The following is a 19,103-nucleotide window of genomic DNA, read 5'->3' as shown; positions in this document are numbered from 1 at the left end:
GACTTTAGGTCAAATGACTCCAAGACTCCATCCTTTTGGAGTTGGCCTATGCGTTTCTTGCTTACATGTCCAAGACGACAATGTCATAATGATGCTTTATCCAAGCTAGTGGAAGAATCGATACACAACACATTATTTCCTAGGTTATCTACAACCGACACAGTTTCATACACACCATCACATGGTAATGCTTTAAAATAAAGAACATTATTAAAGAAAGCATTAATACCACCACATTCATTATCAAACGAAAAGGTAAAACCTTGTTTGTACAAACCATGAAAGGAAATAATATTTCTCGCCATTTCAGACGAGTAACAACATTTATTCAAATCTAATGTTAACCCACTACTTAGAAACAAAGAATAAACTCCAATCTTGGTGACAGGTGTAACTTTCCTATTCCCCATGATCAAGTTTATCTTCCCATGCTCCACATTCTCACTTTTTATTAGTCCCTGCAAATCAGAACATATGTGAATACCACAACCTGTATCAAGGACCCAAGAATTAGAATAGGATGAGTTATTAGACAATATAGTGTATATACATGCATGGTTGGGTTTTACTTTCCCATCCTTAACATCTTGCAGGTACTTCGGGCAGTTTCGCTTCCAGTGCGACTTTTCATGGCAATAGAAGCATTCAGCCTCTTTAGGGTTAGCAGAAGGAGTGACAAAACCTTTCTTGGTTCCACTTGAAGAGGAGCCATCAAGGGACTTTCCCTTGGTACCCTTCGCAGGGATCTTCCTCTTCTTTCCTTTGCCTTGCCTGATTGCCAAGACAGGGGCCGCGGTAGGAGTATGAGTAGTAACAACTGATATGTGTTGAATACACTAGTTTTAATCCTACTAACTTAGACACAAAATAAACACACGAAAGGCAGTGTACCTATCGATTAGTAATATAGTTCAAGCAAGTAGGGAATCGAACACAGGGAACGGTAAACAATTAAAATAAATGCTAATATTATCTAAATATAACAAGTAATAGAAATGGGATTTTCTCTAGTTTTGCAAGACTAGAAACTTAAGCAATCAAATAACACGCAAACTAAGCAACTAACAGCTAAAGCAATTAAACAATCAACTAAATTCAATAATGGAGAAGACTTCTGTTTTGGTTCGATTCATTTACTTCTATGGTTGATTTTATGGCAAGTGCAATGGATTAATTGTTATTGGTTACCGATTAAAGTGATTAGATTCACATTCGCTATTACCAATCCTTAGAAAACAAATTAATTTAAGCAGTGATCAAGTGATTAAACTAATGAATTTCCTAGTTAATTATTCAGGTTAAATAAGACTTGTAATTAGCTAATCAAATTACTAATTCAATTAACCTCTTGTTGATGGTTTGTCACACAAGCTCACACATTAATTTACCCACTTTCTAGTTAATCCTAGTTTCACGTTCGTTAATCCTAGGCACATAACAATGTTTTCACATAAATCACATGAGTTAAGCAATTAAGAGATGTTCATGCAGCTTAATTACTTGATAATTAACAGAAAATAGTTATGGTTAATGCATGAGGTTCTTTAACAAGCTTAATAAAACTAAATTCACCAATAAACAATTAATCCAACCACAAATCAATCCATAGTCATAAATTCATCTACCCTAAACAGAAGATATGAGTTTTAACTCATGATTACAGCAGAAAGTAACTCAAAAACGAAATCAATTGATGCAAACATAGTTTAAACAAAAGATTAAGTAAAGAGTAAACCTAAATTGCCTTTGATCTTCTCAAAATTGGAATCTAAGTTGAAATCTCGAAAACCACAGCTTCTAAGAACCCTTCTGGCCTCTAAAAATCGTCCATAGCTTCCCCCATTAGTTAGGGTTCGAATGAGAAGCGTTTATATATATATATATATATATATATATATATATATATATATATATATATATATATATATATATATATATATATTCTGAAAACAGGGGCTACTCGGCGAGTCTAGTGACCTACTCGACGAGTCCATCACTTAAAATCCTGTGTACGGCAAGGCAAAGTCAAGAATCGCGAAACTTCTGACCAACTCGTCGAGTCCATTAGGAATCGACATTTTCTCAAAACATGAAAGTCGTCCGAAATTGTGTCTAGTTTTCATAACATTTTGAATCTCGTCAATCGGAGTTACGGTTCCTGAGATATGGCCAAAACACTGACGAGGGGTCAAGCTGTCCAACAACATCCTTCTTTCTTCAAAATCCAAGATCCAAGCTTCCAATTGCTAAATCCGCTTCCTTTTCCTTTCGAGCATGTCTTTGTTGTTGAAAATGAAATATTTAAGCTAATTAAGCACCTTTGGTTCATTATTTGAGATAAAATTAACATAAAGTATTAAGATCATGCATGATTTTTATGACTAAATAAGCCCATATCAAAATACCCCACACTTGACTTTTGCTTGCCCCCAAGCAAAACTGAATTTTAGCACACTAATATCACATAAAACAATCCCAATTGAACCCAGCCATTATGCCAAGACCGCAACACATGCATTTGTGTCTAAATTTTTTCCTAAGGACCCCCTGATTCTAAATACTTACAATCCTCATAAACACTAGCCCACTTCTTTTGAACAACGCTCATTTTATGCATCCCTCCGAATCCATCCGCAGAAAGCTTTCTAACCTCAAGGTATTTTTGGTCAAGCAACCCAAAAATACATAATCTAGAAAATTATAACTTTTCGATACCACTATGGAGCTATTGGAATTCTTCACTTCTTTGATAATTTAATCTTGATTTCTTTGAATTGACCACCTTGTTGTTTGATTTTTGGTATCTTCAACTTTTTGAATTTCTTCAGAACTTTGATCTTTTGATCTTCACTTTGATTACTCCAAAATTCTTACAACTTTTCTTGTAATTCTCTCTCTCTCTCTCTCTCTCTCTCTCTCTTTTAACATGTATCTCACTTTTTTTTCAATCAATGCCTACATGCTTAAGCAAGGGCACTCAACTTCAACCTTTATTGGTTAAAGTATTAGTCTTCCTAGATACATTTGAAGTACACGATGCTAAACATGTTGTGTCCCTCAAACTAAGCGAGGTTGTGTTTTTGTCCCATGATTTCACTAGAATAAAGGGGGCCACAAATGCATTATAACGTATATAGGCTCAACTAAACATTTGGGTCCTCATGGAATCATCAAATATAATACTAGCATGGTTTCTAATTGTTTTTACCAAAATATCTAAATTAGCCCTAGCAATTTTATGCAAATTTTTAAAATTAATCTAAATTTTAACTAAATGTAACCAACCCCCTACCCCACACTTAATTTATGCAATATCCCCATTACATATTATGCATGAATAAGAAAACATAAAAATAAAGAGGGAATTGGAACAAACTCCCCTGGGATAGTAGTTGCGAGGGTGATCTTTCTTCTTTTGAGCTCCATCTTCAGATGACTTTGGCATGGGAACAGCTCATCCATGCCTTGGGTGTCAAAATCTCGTGTGGTTGACAGCTTTAAATATATAGGATAAAGCTTCTTGGAAACGCTCGGAAAATGATCGAGTTTTATATGGAGACTCGCCGAGTTGAATCGCTATACTCGCAGAAATCCTGATTTTTCGCTTGGACTCGTCGAGTTAGTATTATGCACTCGACGAGTTCTTGACTCTGATAAGGTCTCTTCTTCTTTCTGCCTCCGCTTTAATTTTGTGTTCAAGGAGAGTATCAAGGTAATACAACTCCTCATTTTCTTCAGGGACGAGACTATTTTTAATCAAATATAAACATCAGACTCAACTTATCACTCAAATCTTCTAATCTTCTCGTCTACGACTCAACCTCTCACTTTATTTCCTTCACGCTTTAAGAAATCGCTCTAATCTCACCCTAACTTCTGCAAAGATCAAAGACAAAACCACGTAATAAAAAGGAAAACAAACATCAAAATAAAAATTCCTAAATTATCCCTAAATCCTAGAAGTTTAAAAGAAAAAGAAAAGCAAACTCTAATGACGGGTTGCCTCCCGCAAGCGCTTCTTTTTGTGCGAGTCTTGAGCTGGACTCCCCACTTAATAAATTTCCAATAAATTCAATGCCAATCCATCCGTTGCATTAAATATTTTCTTTGGACCAATTTGTAAAATTTGGCTCTTTGCTTTTACAATTGTCCAATCGAGCTTTAATTCATGTAACCCAAGAATCTTGACAAGGGTTGGAACCGGTCGGATACTAATCAGAAATGGATCGCGCTTCAGAACTTTCTCCAAAGTTGGAATCGTCACCCCATTCTTCGAAACACAAACTGGAAATACATGGGGCTATGTCGTGGTAATGGTCAATCCACGACTTGGTTCCTGCAATTCAGCTTGTTCTTGTTCTTCGTCTGACCTCTCTGCTAGCAACCTTTCCAGCTCCTCCAAGTTCCTTTCTGGATTAAATTCTTCATCTTGTAAATTTAGCTCTTGTAACTCAGACTGCTCTTGTTTGTTGGACAAGATGTTATCTAACCATCTTCCAAATTTCTTCAAATCTTCATCTGAGTCATACTCCTCATCTTCTAGCTCTTGTGACTCAGATGTCCCTTGTGTCTTGGGCAAGATGTTATCTAACCATCTTCCAAATTTCTTCAAATCTTCATCTGAGTCATACTCCTCATCTTCTTGCTCGATTTCCTGTACTACTTCCTCAAGAAAAGCATCAAGAGCATCGAGATTTGGAAAATACATAATAAATAAAAATAAAAAATAAAAATTAAACTAAATAAAAAAATTAATCAACAAATAAAATAAAAAAATGATAACAATTAGCAAATAAAATTAACTATTTAGAACCGTTCCCCGGCAACGGCGCCAAAAACTTGATGTGTGTTGAATACACTAGTTTTAATCCTACTAACTTAGACACAAAATAAACACACGAAAGGCAGTGTACCTATCGATTAGTAATATAGTTCAAGCAAGTAGGGAATCGAACACAGGGAACGGTAAACAATTAAAATAAATGCTAATATTATCTAAATATAACAAGTAATAGAAATGGGATTTTCTCTAGTTTTGCAAGACTAGAAACTTAAGCAATCAAATAACACGCAAACTAAGCAACTAACAGCTAAAGCAATTAAACAATCAACTAAATTCAATAATGGAGAAGACTTCTGTTTAGGTTCGATTCATTTACTTCTATGTTTGATTTTATGGCAAGTGCAATGGATTAATTGTTATTGGTTACCGATTAAAGTGATTAGATTCACATTCGCTATTACCAATCCTTAGAAAACAAATTAATTTAAGCAGTGATCAAGTGATTAAACTAATGAATTTCCTAGTTAATTATTCAGGTTAAATAAGACTTGTAATTAGTTAATCAAATTACTAATTCAATTAACCTCTTGTTGATGGTTTGTCACACAAGCTCACACATTAATTTACCCATTTTCTAGTTAATCCTAGTTTCACGTTCGTTAATCCTAGGCACATAACAATGTTTTCACATAAATCACATGAGTTAAGCAATTAAGAGATGTTCATGCAGCTTAATTACTTGATAATTAACAGAAAATAGTTATGGTTAATGCATGAGGTTCTTTAACAAGCTTAATAAAACTAAATTCACCAATAAACAATTAATCCAACCACAAATCAATCCATAGTCATAAATTCATCTACCCTAAACAGAAGATATGAGTTTTAACTCATGATTACAGCAGAAAGTAACTCAAAAACGAAATCAATTGATGCAAACATAGTTTAAACAAAAGATTAAGTAAAGAATAAACCTAAATTGCCTTTGATCTTCTCAAAATTGGAATTTAAGTTGAAATCTCGAAAACCACAGCTTCTAAGAACCCTTCTGGCCTCTAAAAATCGTCCATAGCTTCCCCCGTTAGTTAGGGTTCGAATGAGAAGCGTTTCTATATATATATTCTGAAAACAGGGGCTACTCGGCGAGATTTTGATAATAGCCATTGAAAATGGATTAGCATAACCATTACACCATCTAAAACAAGTTTTATAAGACCAAAACAGTTTAGGGTAATGTTTCTAGTCCATTTCCAGCAGCAAAACTCGAAAAACTGCACTCTGGGCATTCTACTCGTCGAGTGCATGAACCTACTTGACGAGTAGGATGATTTTAGGCATGGACTCGTCGAGTCCCCCCATGGACTTGGCGAGTTCATTCAGCAGAATGCATAATTTTTGACTTTTTTCAACAATTTGCATCAAGTATCAAGAAAACAAGCCTAGGCTCTGATACCACTATAGGTCTTTGAGCATTCTAACACTCCTAAGGTGTACATACAACCCTAGAAACCTTGGATCTATGTTTTACTAAGATACATGCAAATTTGATTTCCAAGGTTCTTAGCCTATCTAGCATGGCATGGGGAACTTGAATAATAAAAGCAAGTAAGAAAACATACCTTTCTTGTTTCTTGGATTCCTTGAGAACCTTGTGAGCCTAGCACCTCAAGTGTGATGCCTCAAATGTCTCACACAACACCGCAACACTTGGAATAACCTTGAGAGATGACACTTATCACTCAAAATCGGCTAGCCCTCTAGTTCTTCACTTAGTGGCCGATTTTTCTTACCATAGGGATTCTTATATAGTGTGCCACATGTAGGGTTACTCCATGTAAACCCTAATGCACATGAGTTTTCATATTCCATGATCCATGGGTTTATAACCTCCATGGACTATCCATGGAGTACCTTATGGGTGTTAGCCCAATTCATATAAACCATGGATCATTAGCCCACTATACAAGAATGGATGATTTACACAATCAACCCTATATATTTAATTAGTCTCTTTTTGATCACTTAATTAATTCCAAATTAATTCTTGATCAGTACTAATTAAATAATATTATTAATATATTAGAACTTATAATATATTAATAAACCTTAAGTGTCATTTTCTCTCATTTGGTCTATCCATGTATTGCAATGCCATGCAACGCAAATGGACCATGCCAACCGGGTCAAGTACATACCAGAAATAGTTATGGACTTAGACACCTTATCCAACACTGCCAACTTAAATCTCAGTCCTCGGGACCCCGATGGTCCCCTAACGACCATTGGGTAACTGCCAAGCTAAGGGCGTAGGATCCAACACCTCCCAAAAACGAGAAAAGGACAACGAGCTCTGATGTGGCCTTCCTGGCCGCAAAGATAGAAACTCGCGCACCCTGCTTGCAATCAGTACTAAAATGGCCCTCCTCACCACATATGTGACATACAAGAGGTTTGCGCCTCCCTCCAACTGATCTTGAACTCTGGTCGGTGGACTTGAACCGCTTCACTACAGACTGGAACTGATCCAGAGTCTGACACTGCTCCCTCACATGGGTCTCTATCTCAATCTCTCGCCTCCTCGCGGTATCCTGAAGCTCAGCGAGAGAACCATAGCGCTGGGTGGACACGAACTGCCGAATGTCTGTTTTGGCATACTCAAGTACCGAGTCATCTGATCCTGCTCTGAAGCAGTGAACTCCGAATTGAACAAAGTCCTCTCTATGAACATCTTGGTGATCTTCGTCACCGACTCGGTCGTTTGTCTCATATCCAGGTATTCTCGGGCCAGTCTCTCCCTCTCTACAAGGGGGACATACCTAGCATGAAAAATTTCCAAGAACTGCTCCCAAGTCATCGTGGCCCTCTTCTTAGGAGTATAAGAACTAGTCACCAGTCTCCACCAATCTCTTGACCCCAACCTGAGAAGGTTCAGGGTGCACTTGACCTTCTGGTCGTCCGGACAAGAACACGTGAAGAAACAACCCTCTACTTCAGACAACCATCTCATCGCCGCAATCGGGTTCGAGACCCCATCAAACTCTGGGGGCTTCATACGATCGAAGTCCCGATACTAAAAATCTATCTCTCCTTAAGCCCCAATGACAGCAACAGCCGCGGTGGCTTCAGCAACAACAACCTCAGAAAGTGTAGCATTTCGGTCATCAAAGTACTCCATCATAGTGGCCTTGACATATTTAACCAGCTCCGGTACCTGCCCCCCCCCCTACAAAAGAAACAACTTCCTCACGAATGATCTCCTTGACATGGTCCTCAGTCAATCTTGGCCCATCCTGGCCACCAGCTCCGGCTCCTGATCCTGAACCAAATCCAACCTCAAATTGTCTCATAATCGCCATACTGAAAATAAACCTGGTAGATATCAAATAAAATGCATGTAACACCAGGGGAACCAATTCCCAACAAAACCCTAGGGTTTATGACTTCCCTGATACGCGTACGGGTCCTGTGCTTCCAGTAGTACGGCCCCATACTACCTTCCACACCTACCCGTATTTGTCTCAGAAGATCATCACAACAACCCTAACCATACCCGCAAAATACACATACACTCTATCATCTCATCCTAGAGGAAGGCTATGTTGGAACCTGAAAGTGAACCTCTAGCAATCCTAAGTACTCATTCCGAAGTGTGTATGTTCCGAAGTGGAGAGTGGTTCGGAATCTGTCCGGACCAGGAAAGAAGAAGATGTGAAGCTGAAGGCATTCCAGAATGACTCTCATGTCCGGAATGGATGCTGATCGGGAGCAACTCTCTTTTGTCTTTGTGCATTTATTTAGTTTGTCTTTGTATTTGATGTGACATTTCATACAACTTAGTCTTTTGTTGTATTTAGACAATTGGAATGTCAGAAACATTTCTATTGTCTGGTCCTATGTAAGTACTCTAGATAGTTCGATGTAACCTTCACTCCTATTTATAGGAGCATTCAATACAAGTCAACTACGGATCTTTCATTCAACTTTTGGAATTTGCACTAAGTTTATTCAAAACATTCTTCTTGTTCTTCATTTAATAGCTTTACCTTGATCATTCATTCTCATTCCTCATTTAATGACTTGATCATTTGTTGAATATATTATCTAAGACTTGAGTACTTGACTGGTCTTTCCAGGCTTGACTTGAACATCTATTAGCAAGAAGACATTGATCTTAAGCATTCACTCAAGGTTTGAGTTCTCAAACCTTGTCCATGCGCATCAGATCGATCTTGTTCTCACAATTGGTATCAGAGCTTGAGTGGTTGTCCTTTGAATCCATAAGATCAGATTATAGTTGGTTTGAAATTACCTTGGTATTTCAACCATTTCTGTGTTAAGGATAAAAGTTCTTCTATATACCACTTTAGCTTGAAGATATCTTAACTTCAATGGTTGCTTCTAATCCTCAACAAATTATTTCAATGCAAATCGCAAATAGTGTGGGTGGCCCTACACGTGCCCCATTACTAGTTGTGGAAGAATATGATCACTGCAAAGTTAGAATGGAAAGATTTTTACTTGCCAAAGATAAAGGTGAAGAAATATGGAGATCCGTCAAAGAAGGTCCACATGTTCCTGTAAGAACAGTTGTAAGAGATGCAGCTGCTCAGCTCATGCGAGAAGATGAAACTCACCCAGCTCCTCTAACTGCAGATGATATCGAGAAGTTGCATGCTGATCAAGTTGCTTTCTCAGAAATGGTGTTTGGAGTTCCTCCCTCACTCTTCGAGCACATCAAGTTGTGCAAATCAGCCAAAGAGATTTGGGATACTCTTCAGGACCTGACTGAAGGTTCGGAAAATATGAAAGAAAAGCGCCTCACCTCAGTTGTCAACGACTTCGACACCTTCACTACCACTCCTGGTGAATCAGTGGCATCAGCCTCCAACCGTTACCAAATCGTTGTCAACAACATGACTGCTCATGGGATTGTCCGGACTCCTTTGGAGTACAATCTCAAATTCATAAACACTCTCGACCTGAATCGGACCACGGATTTTCATCATAGTCTTACAAATTGCGTAGATTATGTTCCAAGAAGTAATCATGTGAACAATTGTGTGATTGAAGAAATCATTCCGGTGACAACTGAAACTATTGCCTCTGAGTTTGTATGGGCATCCTTAGATGATAAAGTTGAAGTCTCAAGTTGTGTGTCCTCTGATTCTTGCGAATCGGATTCCTTAGTCGTCTCAAAAACTAAATTGGTTCCCATTACTCCTGAGTTTAGGAATCCATCCGTAGGACAAACCTCAAAATCCTCGTCTCATCCTAAGAGAAAACCAATGCTGAATAGGAAGGATATTGTGGATCCCAAATTAGAAGCTCGAAATGCACATAAAAAGGAAGTTAAGGCTAGACAAAATTCCAGGTTCATTGCAAACTCCAAACCAAGTTTATCCCGGAATTCTCATGCATCAACCCGTAGTCAAAACTCCTTTCTTCCCACTAAGATCCTCAAAAGACCTTCTGAATCTCCTAGTCGTGTAGAACCCAAGAAAGTAAATGTTGGATAAGGTGTCCAAGTCCATAACTATTTCTAGTATGTACTTGACCCGACCCGGCATGGTCCATTTGGGTTGCATGGCATCATGCAATTGGATAGACTAAATGAGAGAAATAACACTTGTGGTTTATTAATATATTATAAGTTCTAATATATTAATAATATTATTTAATTAGTATTGATCAAGAATTAATCTAGAATTAATTAAGTGATCAAAAAGGAGACTAATTAAATATATGGGTTGATTGTGTAAATAATCCATACTTGTATAGTGGGCTAGATGATCCATGGATTATCTAGTTGGGCTAAGGTCCATAGGATGCTCCATGGGAGTTACAAACCCATGGGTCATGGAAATGAAGAGTCATGTTACATTAGGTTTTACATGGTGTAACCCTAATGCAACATACTATATAAGCATGCTTCTAGCAACCAAAATCGGCTACACTAGTGAGACAAGAGGGCAAGGCCGATTTCAAGTGTTAGATAATTCTCTCAAAGTTTATTCCAAGAGCATTTGGTGTTGTGTGAAACATTTGAGGCATCACACTTGGGGTGCTAGGCTCTCAAGGTTTTCAAGGAATCAAAAAAACAACAAGGTATGTAATTCTAGCCATCTTTTATGTTTAAAGTTCCCCATGTATGCTAGATAGGATTATGAACCTTGGAAAAAGTATTTTGCATGTATTTTAGACAAACATAGATCCAAGGTTTTCTAGGGTTGCATGTACACTTAGGAGTGTTTGAATGCTCAAAACCGATCAGTAAACAGTTCTACTCAGCCTAAATCTCATGTGAATGCCACAACAGTCCAAAACACTTCTCCTCGGACTGTTTCATCTGTTTTTATTGCAAAATCTGATGGCACAATTTTTAAACCCAATCTTTCAAAAACCAATGTGTCATCAAGAAAATCCACAAATACAAAGAAAACACCTTTTTCAAAATCTTCAAAGAAAAATCTTGTGTGGAAAGTCAAAACTCCCATTGATGCAACACCAATTCCGGAGGTTACAAATGTTACCAACACTCCGGAAGTCGAAGGTCCGAAGAAGACCGTTCGGAACCTTCAAGTCATTGAATATGACTACTGGATAGATGAAAAGACATTAGCCGTCTGTCTGTTTCCAAAGAATTCAAAGAATACCACCCAGAAACACAAAGTTGTTCCTAGGTCACAATCAAAGTCCAAAGCCCGTGCCTACGTCCCAAAGTCTAATTCGGAGCCTAAAAACTCCATTACTCACTAATTTTGCAGGCACTTTGTGCTTCGGAGCAAGAAACAATATGGTATATTGATAGTGCTTCCTCCATGCACATGACGGGGCAGAAAGATTTTCTGCGAGATCTTAAGCTTTCTCTAAACGCTGGTTACGTGACATATGGCAACAACTCCAACTCTCAAATATGTGGTTATGGGATCCTCACCAACGGAAACTTCTCTATCTCACATGTGGCTTATGTAGCTTATCTAAAACATAATTTGATAAGTGTTGCTCAGCTCACAGATTCAAATCGACGTGTGGAATTTTGCAAAAAGTACAGCTACGTAATGACTGAAGACCGTAAAGAGTGTTTAATCAAGTCACTTCGCAACAAGAACATGTACCCGCTCGATATCAACATGATTGTTGGCAAACCGCAACTCTGCCTTCTCACCAAAGCTGTTCCTGATGTCAGCTGGTTATGGCACCGAAGGCTCGCTCATCTAAACTTTCGGTACATGAATGATCTCGTATCCGGCGAAATGGTGAGAGGTTTACCTCTTCTCAAATTCGAAAATGATCACTTGTGTGCTGCTTGTGAGTGTGGTAAGTAATCAAAGAAGGGTCATCCTGTTATCATCGAAAAATCCATTTCGGAACCATTGGAGCTTCTACACATTGATCTTTGTGGACCCTCCACTGTAGAAAGTCTTCATTATAAGAAATGCATTCTTGTGATTGTTGATGATTTTACACGGTTCACTTGGGTCTTCTTCCTCAGGCTGAAATCCGAAATAGCCTCAGAGCTCATCAATTTTATCAAAGGAATAGAAGTTCTTATCAAACTCCCAGTTAGCAGAATCCGAAGTGATAATGAATCGGAATTCACTAATTCCACCATTGAGAAATTTCTCACTGAAAAAGGAATCGACCACAACTTCTCAGCTCCCTATACTCCACAACAAAACGGTGTAGTCGAAAGACGCAATAGAACTCTCGTTGAAGCTGCTCGATCCATGCTGAACTTCGCAAATCTACCACTCTATCTTTGGGCTGAAGCCGTATCCACTGCTTGCTTCACTCAAAATCGGAGTATCATCAATCGACGCCTCAACATGACATCGTACAAAGCAATGAATGGTCGGAAGTCAACAATCTCGTTTTTGCATGTCTTCGGATGCAGATGCTTCATCAAGAACAACCGTGATCAGCTTACCAAGTTCCAACCTAAAGCTGATGAAGCCATCTTCCTTGGGTACTCCTCAAAATCGAAATCTTGCAGAGTTCTTAACCGGAGAACTCGTGTTCTGGAAGAAAGCTTTGACATTACTTTCGATGACAACTTCGCTCGGAATTCTGTCCCAACTCACATTACAACTCACATTATGGAGTCCGATGCTCCTCCTCCAGAATGTACGAACCCTCAAACAATTCTTGAAGATGACTTTGAAACTCTCTTTGGTCCTTCTGCAACCGCTCTTGATTCAGAATCTCGATCAAGACCAACTCTCATTCCAATCCCTACTTCGGAAGCCCCTGTCTCGCATAACGTTTCCAGTCCGATCCCCAGCCTCCCTCCATTTGATTCCGAACCGTTTCAACATTCTCAGGTTGAGGGGGATAATTATGCCCATCCCTCTCTTGAATCAAATGTGGATGGCTTCCAAGATGCAGCTGCTGATTTCGATGACTCCAATCCTCTCAACGTTGATGAAAATGAAGTTTTATTTGAGTTCCCTTCTGATGATGATGTCAATCTCTATGGTTCAGAAGTTCAGGGGGAGCATCATTCTCACATTCAAACCATGTAGGGGGAGCAAATCAATTCCACTGTTGATATCGGATCGACGGCTGCACAAGAACTCCCAAGATTACATGTTTGGACAAAAGATCATCCTCCGAACCAAGTAATCGGAAACCCCAATGCTGGTGTACAGACTCGTTCTGCTACAAGTATCCAAAATGAATGCCATTTTTCAGCATTTATATCCATGGTTAAACCCAAATCCATTAAGGACACATTGGAGCATGTTGACTGGATTACAACCATGCAAGAAGAACTGGCAGAATTTGACCGAAATGAAGTTTGGACTCTCGTGCCTCCTCCTCAAAATCATCCCATTGTCGGTACGAGATGGGTATTTCGAAACAAGCTAGATGACGCAGGAGTTATTATTAGAAATAAAGCAAGATTGGTGGCAAAATGATTTACACAGATTGAAGGGCTCGACTACGATGAGACCTTTGCTCCCGTTGCACGTCTTGAAGCCATCAGAATCTTTTTTGCTTATGTTGCTCATAAAGGCTTCAAAGTTTACCAAATGGATGCTAAGAGTGCTTTTCTTAACGGTGAACTTGACACTGAAGTGTACCTTCAACAGCCCCCGGTTTTGTTAATCTCTCATTTCCGAACTACTATTACAAACTCCGGAAGGCTGTCTACGAACTCAAGCAGTCTCCTCGGGCGTGGTACGAGACCCTCACTGATTTTCTCAAACGCTCCGGTTTTCAAAGAGGAATTCTAGACCCTACCCTATTCCGAATATCAAACGGAAAGCATCTCATGCTGGTGCAAATTTATGTGGACGACATCATTTTTGGATCTACGGATTCATCTATGGCTGCTGACTTTGCTAAACTTATGATCAATCGATTCCAAATGAGCATGAATCGGGAGTTAAGCTTCTTTCTTGGCCTTCAAGTCAAACAGACTAACATGGGAATCTTCATTCACCAAGAGAAGTACATTTCAGAACTCCTCAAGAAATACTCAATGGACACCTGTGCCTCTGCCAAGGTACCAATGGGCTACGGACACAAGATCTTTGCCGACCCTTCAGGTGTTTCAGTTGATGAGAAGAAGTACCGCAGAATGATTGAATCCCTACTCTATCTTACAGCAAGTCGTCCGGATATCAAGTTTTCCACATGCTTATGTGCCAGATTTCAAGTCAGCCCAAAGATGTCTCATCTCTTGGCTGTGAAACAAATTTTCCGATACCTCAAGGGTACTAAGAGTCTCGGAATCTGGTACCCAGCAAATGAGAGCTTCCTACTTCAAGCCTAATCAGATTCAAGCTATGGTGGTCTTCAACTTGATAGAAAAAGCACTTCAGGTGGATGTCAATTCTTAGGTGGTCGTTTGGTCAGTTGGTCATCTAAGAAACAGAACTGCATTGCACTCTCTACAGCCGAAGCCGAATACATCGCTTCTGCCAGCTGTACATCTCAGGTTCTGTGGATGAAATCTCAACTCTTGGATTATGGTTACTGCTTTCAACGCATTCCTATCTATTGTGACTCTTAAAGTGCCATTGCGATTTCCCACAATCCAATTCAGCACTCAATGACTAAGCACATTGATATAAGGTACCATTTGATAAAAGATCATGTTCTAAATGGTAACATTGAACTCATTTTTGTTCCATCTGACGATGAGATTGCTGATGTCTTTACCAAGGCATTAGACGAAACCAAATTTAATGGTTTTCTGAACAAGATGGGTATGATGATACCAGATCCTCAGTTCTTTCAAGAGACTTGTTCTCTTTGATAGACGTATTTGAAAGAAAATTAGTTCCGATCTAAATTTTTCATCTCGGAACTACTTTCTCTCTAAATACATAGGATCATTTTACTTGTCTTTATTTCTGACCATCACTTGAGTTTTAAGCTGTACAGTTCATCCTGATTATTTGGTATCTGAAGACCACATTGTCATAGTGTTCAAAATTTCATCTCGGAATATACTTCATAATGGCATCCCGGAATTCCACTCCGGAAAAGGTATTACATTCTGCACTCTGGAATTTCAAAATTCACTCCGAAAGGTTTCTCAAATCTCACCCCGGAATGTTTTACAAAACTTGCTCCGGAATTTTTAAATCTCACTCCGGAATGCTTTCTCAATCATGTTCCGGACACTTTTTCAAATTCACTCCGAAAATTCTTGAAAATCACTATTCCGGAATGTCTGCTCTGGAATCATCAATCTTTTCAAAGTCAAACAAAATTTTTGTTCCGGAATCACACATCTTTTCAGAAATGACACAAATTTTTTACTCCGGAATCGAAACTCTTTCCAGATTATTTCTCATTCCGGACCTTTTTTCAAAACAAGCATATTCCGGAACACAACTCCTTATCCTCCGGATCATACTCTGTCCGGAACCGCTCATCCGGAATTCCAAAGGATAATAAGGTGAAACGTTTTTGTTTCAATGATTACTTTTCTTGAATCCTATCCTATCTTCCTCGATTTTCGTGACACGATTGCACGCCCCCATAAAGTAGCCATCGAATCGCCGGTTGGGTTTTCCATTTTTAGCCACAAACAAACATCACCATTCACCTCCCAGGTCAACTCAGCCCCCTAAACCTCTTTATCATTTAATGCGACCCGTTTCTCGTTCGGATCCTCATCATTACCCTACTAACCCGACCCACTTCCCTTACCTATAAATAACAATCAAAACCCCTTTTTACCTCTTTACGCGCCCAAAACTTCCTAAACCCTTGATTTCTCTCTGTTTTCTTCGTGTTCTTCAAGCATTCAAATTCTGCAACAATGGCTTCTCCTCCTTCACCACCAAAAACTGCTCCAACTGCTTCAACACCCAAGAAATCCATTGCCAAGAAGAAACGATCAAAGGGTTCATCATCATCTGCCGCTCCAGAACCGTTTCTAAGAGACACCACTCAACTCTTTTCCCTAAACCCCATGGATTACGATGAATCCATCAGGGTAATGATAGAGTTTATCGCAAATCACCCCATCTCCATTCCCATCACTAAAACCCCTGAACCTCCACTACCACTTCATCATTTTCATCGTGCCTTTACAAGTATCAAACTCGAAGACGGTGCACTAGAGACTACAATTATCGGTGACAGAACTGTTCCAATCTACAAATCGACCTTCCTTAAGGCGATCGGTGTGAAAGCAAACCCAAGGGGTTTCAAGGTCCAAGAACCAACGACCGAAGAGTTTCAGACGTTTTTGAACTACATCGGATATAATCAAGATTACAGGGCTAAAGACTTCAAGAAATTTGCCGTCTCCGGACTCTGGACTATGCTAATGCACTTCATCATCAGAGGGCTGTCCGGAAAGCATGGAGGAACCGATACTCTAAGCAAAGACTGGCTCAACGTCGTCTACAACATCTACTCCAGACGGGACAATGTTGTGGATCTTCCAGAAGTTCTATGGAAAGATTTTTGCAAATTTGCCATCAAAAGAAAGGAGAACGAGATTTCGAGCCCTAGGTTCTGGGCATTGACACTTCAAAAAATCTTCAATGAACTTCATGAATCACTTCCGGTTAACACCATTCCTCCGGAGGTATGTGTCACTTTTAAAGTTGTTAAGTCTTATCGCATTCTGGACCAATCTTCTTTTGGTCCGGTCAGACGACTTCCGGACCACATGTTGGCCCTTATTCCTTCCGATTCCATTTATTTAAAACTTCACATGGAGACTTCGGTTGTGTTTAACCCAACACAACCTGCCCCAGTCTCTGTTGAACCTATCTCGGAAGAGGCCAATCCTTCTAAGTCCGGAGCCAAAGTGAAAAAGTCTGCCAAACGGAAGACTTCGCCCACAAAACCAAAGCCTAAAAAGAAAGCCAAAGTCAGTTCCTCCTCTCAACAGGAAGGAACCCATGACACTCCGACTGATTCTGGCCGACTGCACACCCCACCTACCCACTCATCCGAGGTACCCCTCGATGTTTCAAAATCACATGCACACTATCATGGGGAGTCTGCTCATAATCCACCCTCACCTTCCCAAAAAGGTGATGCCGGTGTTGACCATAGTTCCTTGCCCCCCTGGAACAAACCCACGAGTCTCTTTTGATAATCCCATTATTTCTTCTACACGCACACACTCCGGAACCCCTGTTCCAGACCCCAAGCATTCTGAAGTTGGAGTTGTCCCTCCGACTTCTGATGCCTCAACTGGTCTGATACCCGGAAGGCGTACAAGACGACCAGGTGCTAATGATCCCCAATGGGAAGATTTTGTTAACAGGGCCGCATCAAAACGTCCGGAACTCACCAGAGCTCAAGTGGAGTCCACTCTTATCTCCATGAGGAACAGAGCCATCCAAAGCAATATGCCTTATGTTCCTCCCACTGACGTCGATGCAGCCAACGAACTTACTTCTGAACTACCGCCTGTTACAACTCACCAAGACGTCTTCCAAACCAATCCGGATGAAGAGCTCTCCGAAGAAGTCATGCTGGATGATGAAGCAAAAACTGTTTCGCACAAAAATTTCATGACTTCAATCCGTTTTCAATCAAGGGCATCCATATCCAAGTCTGCCTATGACTTCGGATCCTCCTCCTCAACCACTCCGGTTGGTGGTTCAAACTCCAATCTCAAAATCCAGGAAGATGATGCTGCAACAAAGCCTGGTCCATCCATTGATCCCTCTTCTCATCAAGCAAAATCTCCTCACTCCAATTCCGAATCCGGATCTTCTGTTGGTAACTACATTGATCCATTTTCTCTCCTTGAGATGCAAACCAATGTGTCGGATACCATGAAGAAGGTTTCCTCAATTGAAACCTCCGTAACCGAGCTCAACAATAACATGGATCAGAAGATTTCTAGTCTTGACTCCAAGCTCGATGTCATTCTTCAGTCTATATCCCAGCAGTCCAGACCATCTGTTGCGGAAAGAGAAGCCCAACTGGATCAGTTAATTTCTCTCCGGCTCAAGCACTCCATAGAGGAAATTGAAACTAAATATGATATTTTGGTTGATCACTATCTCAACACCATTACCTCCATGCTCAAAGTCCATGACGACTTGGTGTCTGTCACCAAAGATCTGATTAAGCAGACCCACATTCGTCATGAGAAACAAATCCAAAGGCTGGAGAAGGAGATCAAGAAGACGGATGAAATGAACCTGATCATTCAACAAGTCATCATCAAGCTTCTTCGCTCCACTTGGAATATCGTTGATGTTCTGAACCGGAAGTTTGATGAGATGTTAGTTGTTCTCAGTAACATGTTCGACCACCTTGATGCTCAAGCCCCCACGTCCGAAGCATACGATACCCTCACTCTTCAACTCAACACGGGCCTTCAGAAAGTCTTCTACAAATTTGATGATCTCAAGGAAACTTTACTACTTGCACCGGTTCCAATATCCACCGATGCAAGAGGGGGAGAAGGTCCAAGCAAACCATGGAAACCTACCTCGGAGTTCACACTCCGAGATGAAGACCTAAATTCCGATGATGAAGTCCAAATTGTGTCCGGACTTCTAGGAAATCCCTCTGATGAAGAAGAATACAGTGAAGAAGAATATATCACCAAAGGAGTTCTTGGTCTCGAGGCTCCGAAAAAGCTATTTCCGAAGAAGCTGACTGTAGAAAAGAAGAGGATATGGTCCGCAACTTCTTGGCCATCCTCTCTACCAGATGCTTTTCAAAAGGCCATTCAAATGGCCAAGGCCAAATCCTCCCTCACAGCTGAAGCCTTCCGAGCCACTCCTTCTATGCTCCCACCTATTCCGGCTCCAAAAATTGCTCCAATAGACCAGGGCTCTCCACTCCGGATCCCTGATCACATTCCGGAAGATCCTTTTCC

Source organism: Lactuca virosa, chromosome 1 (assembly GCF_052849685.1).
Source record: "Lactuca virosa cultivar CGN04683 chromosome 1, Lactuca_virosa_CGN04683_v6, whole genome shotgun sequence".
Lineage (NCBI taxonomy): Eukaryota > Viridiplantae > Streptophyta > Magnoliopsida > Asterales > Asteraceae > Lactuca > Lactuca virosa.
This window is presented reverse-complemented; position numbering follows the sequence as displayed.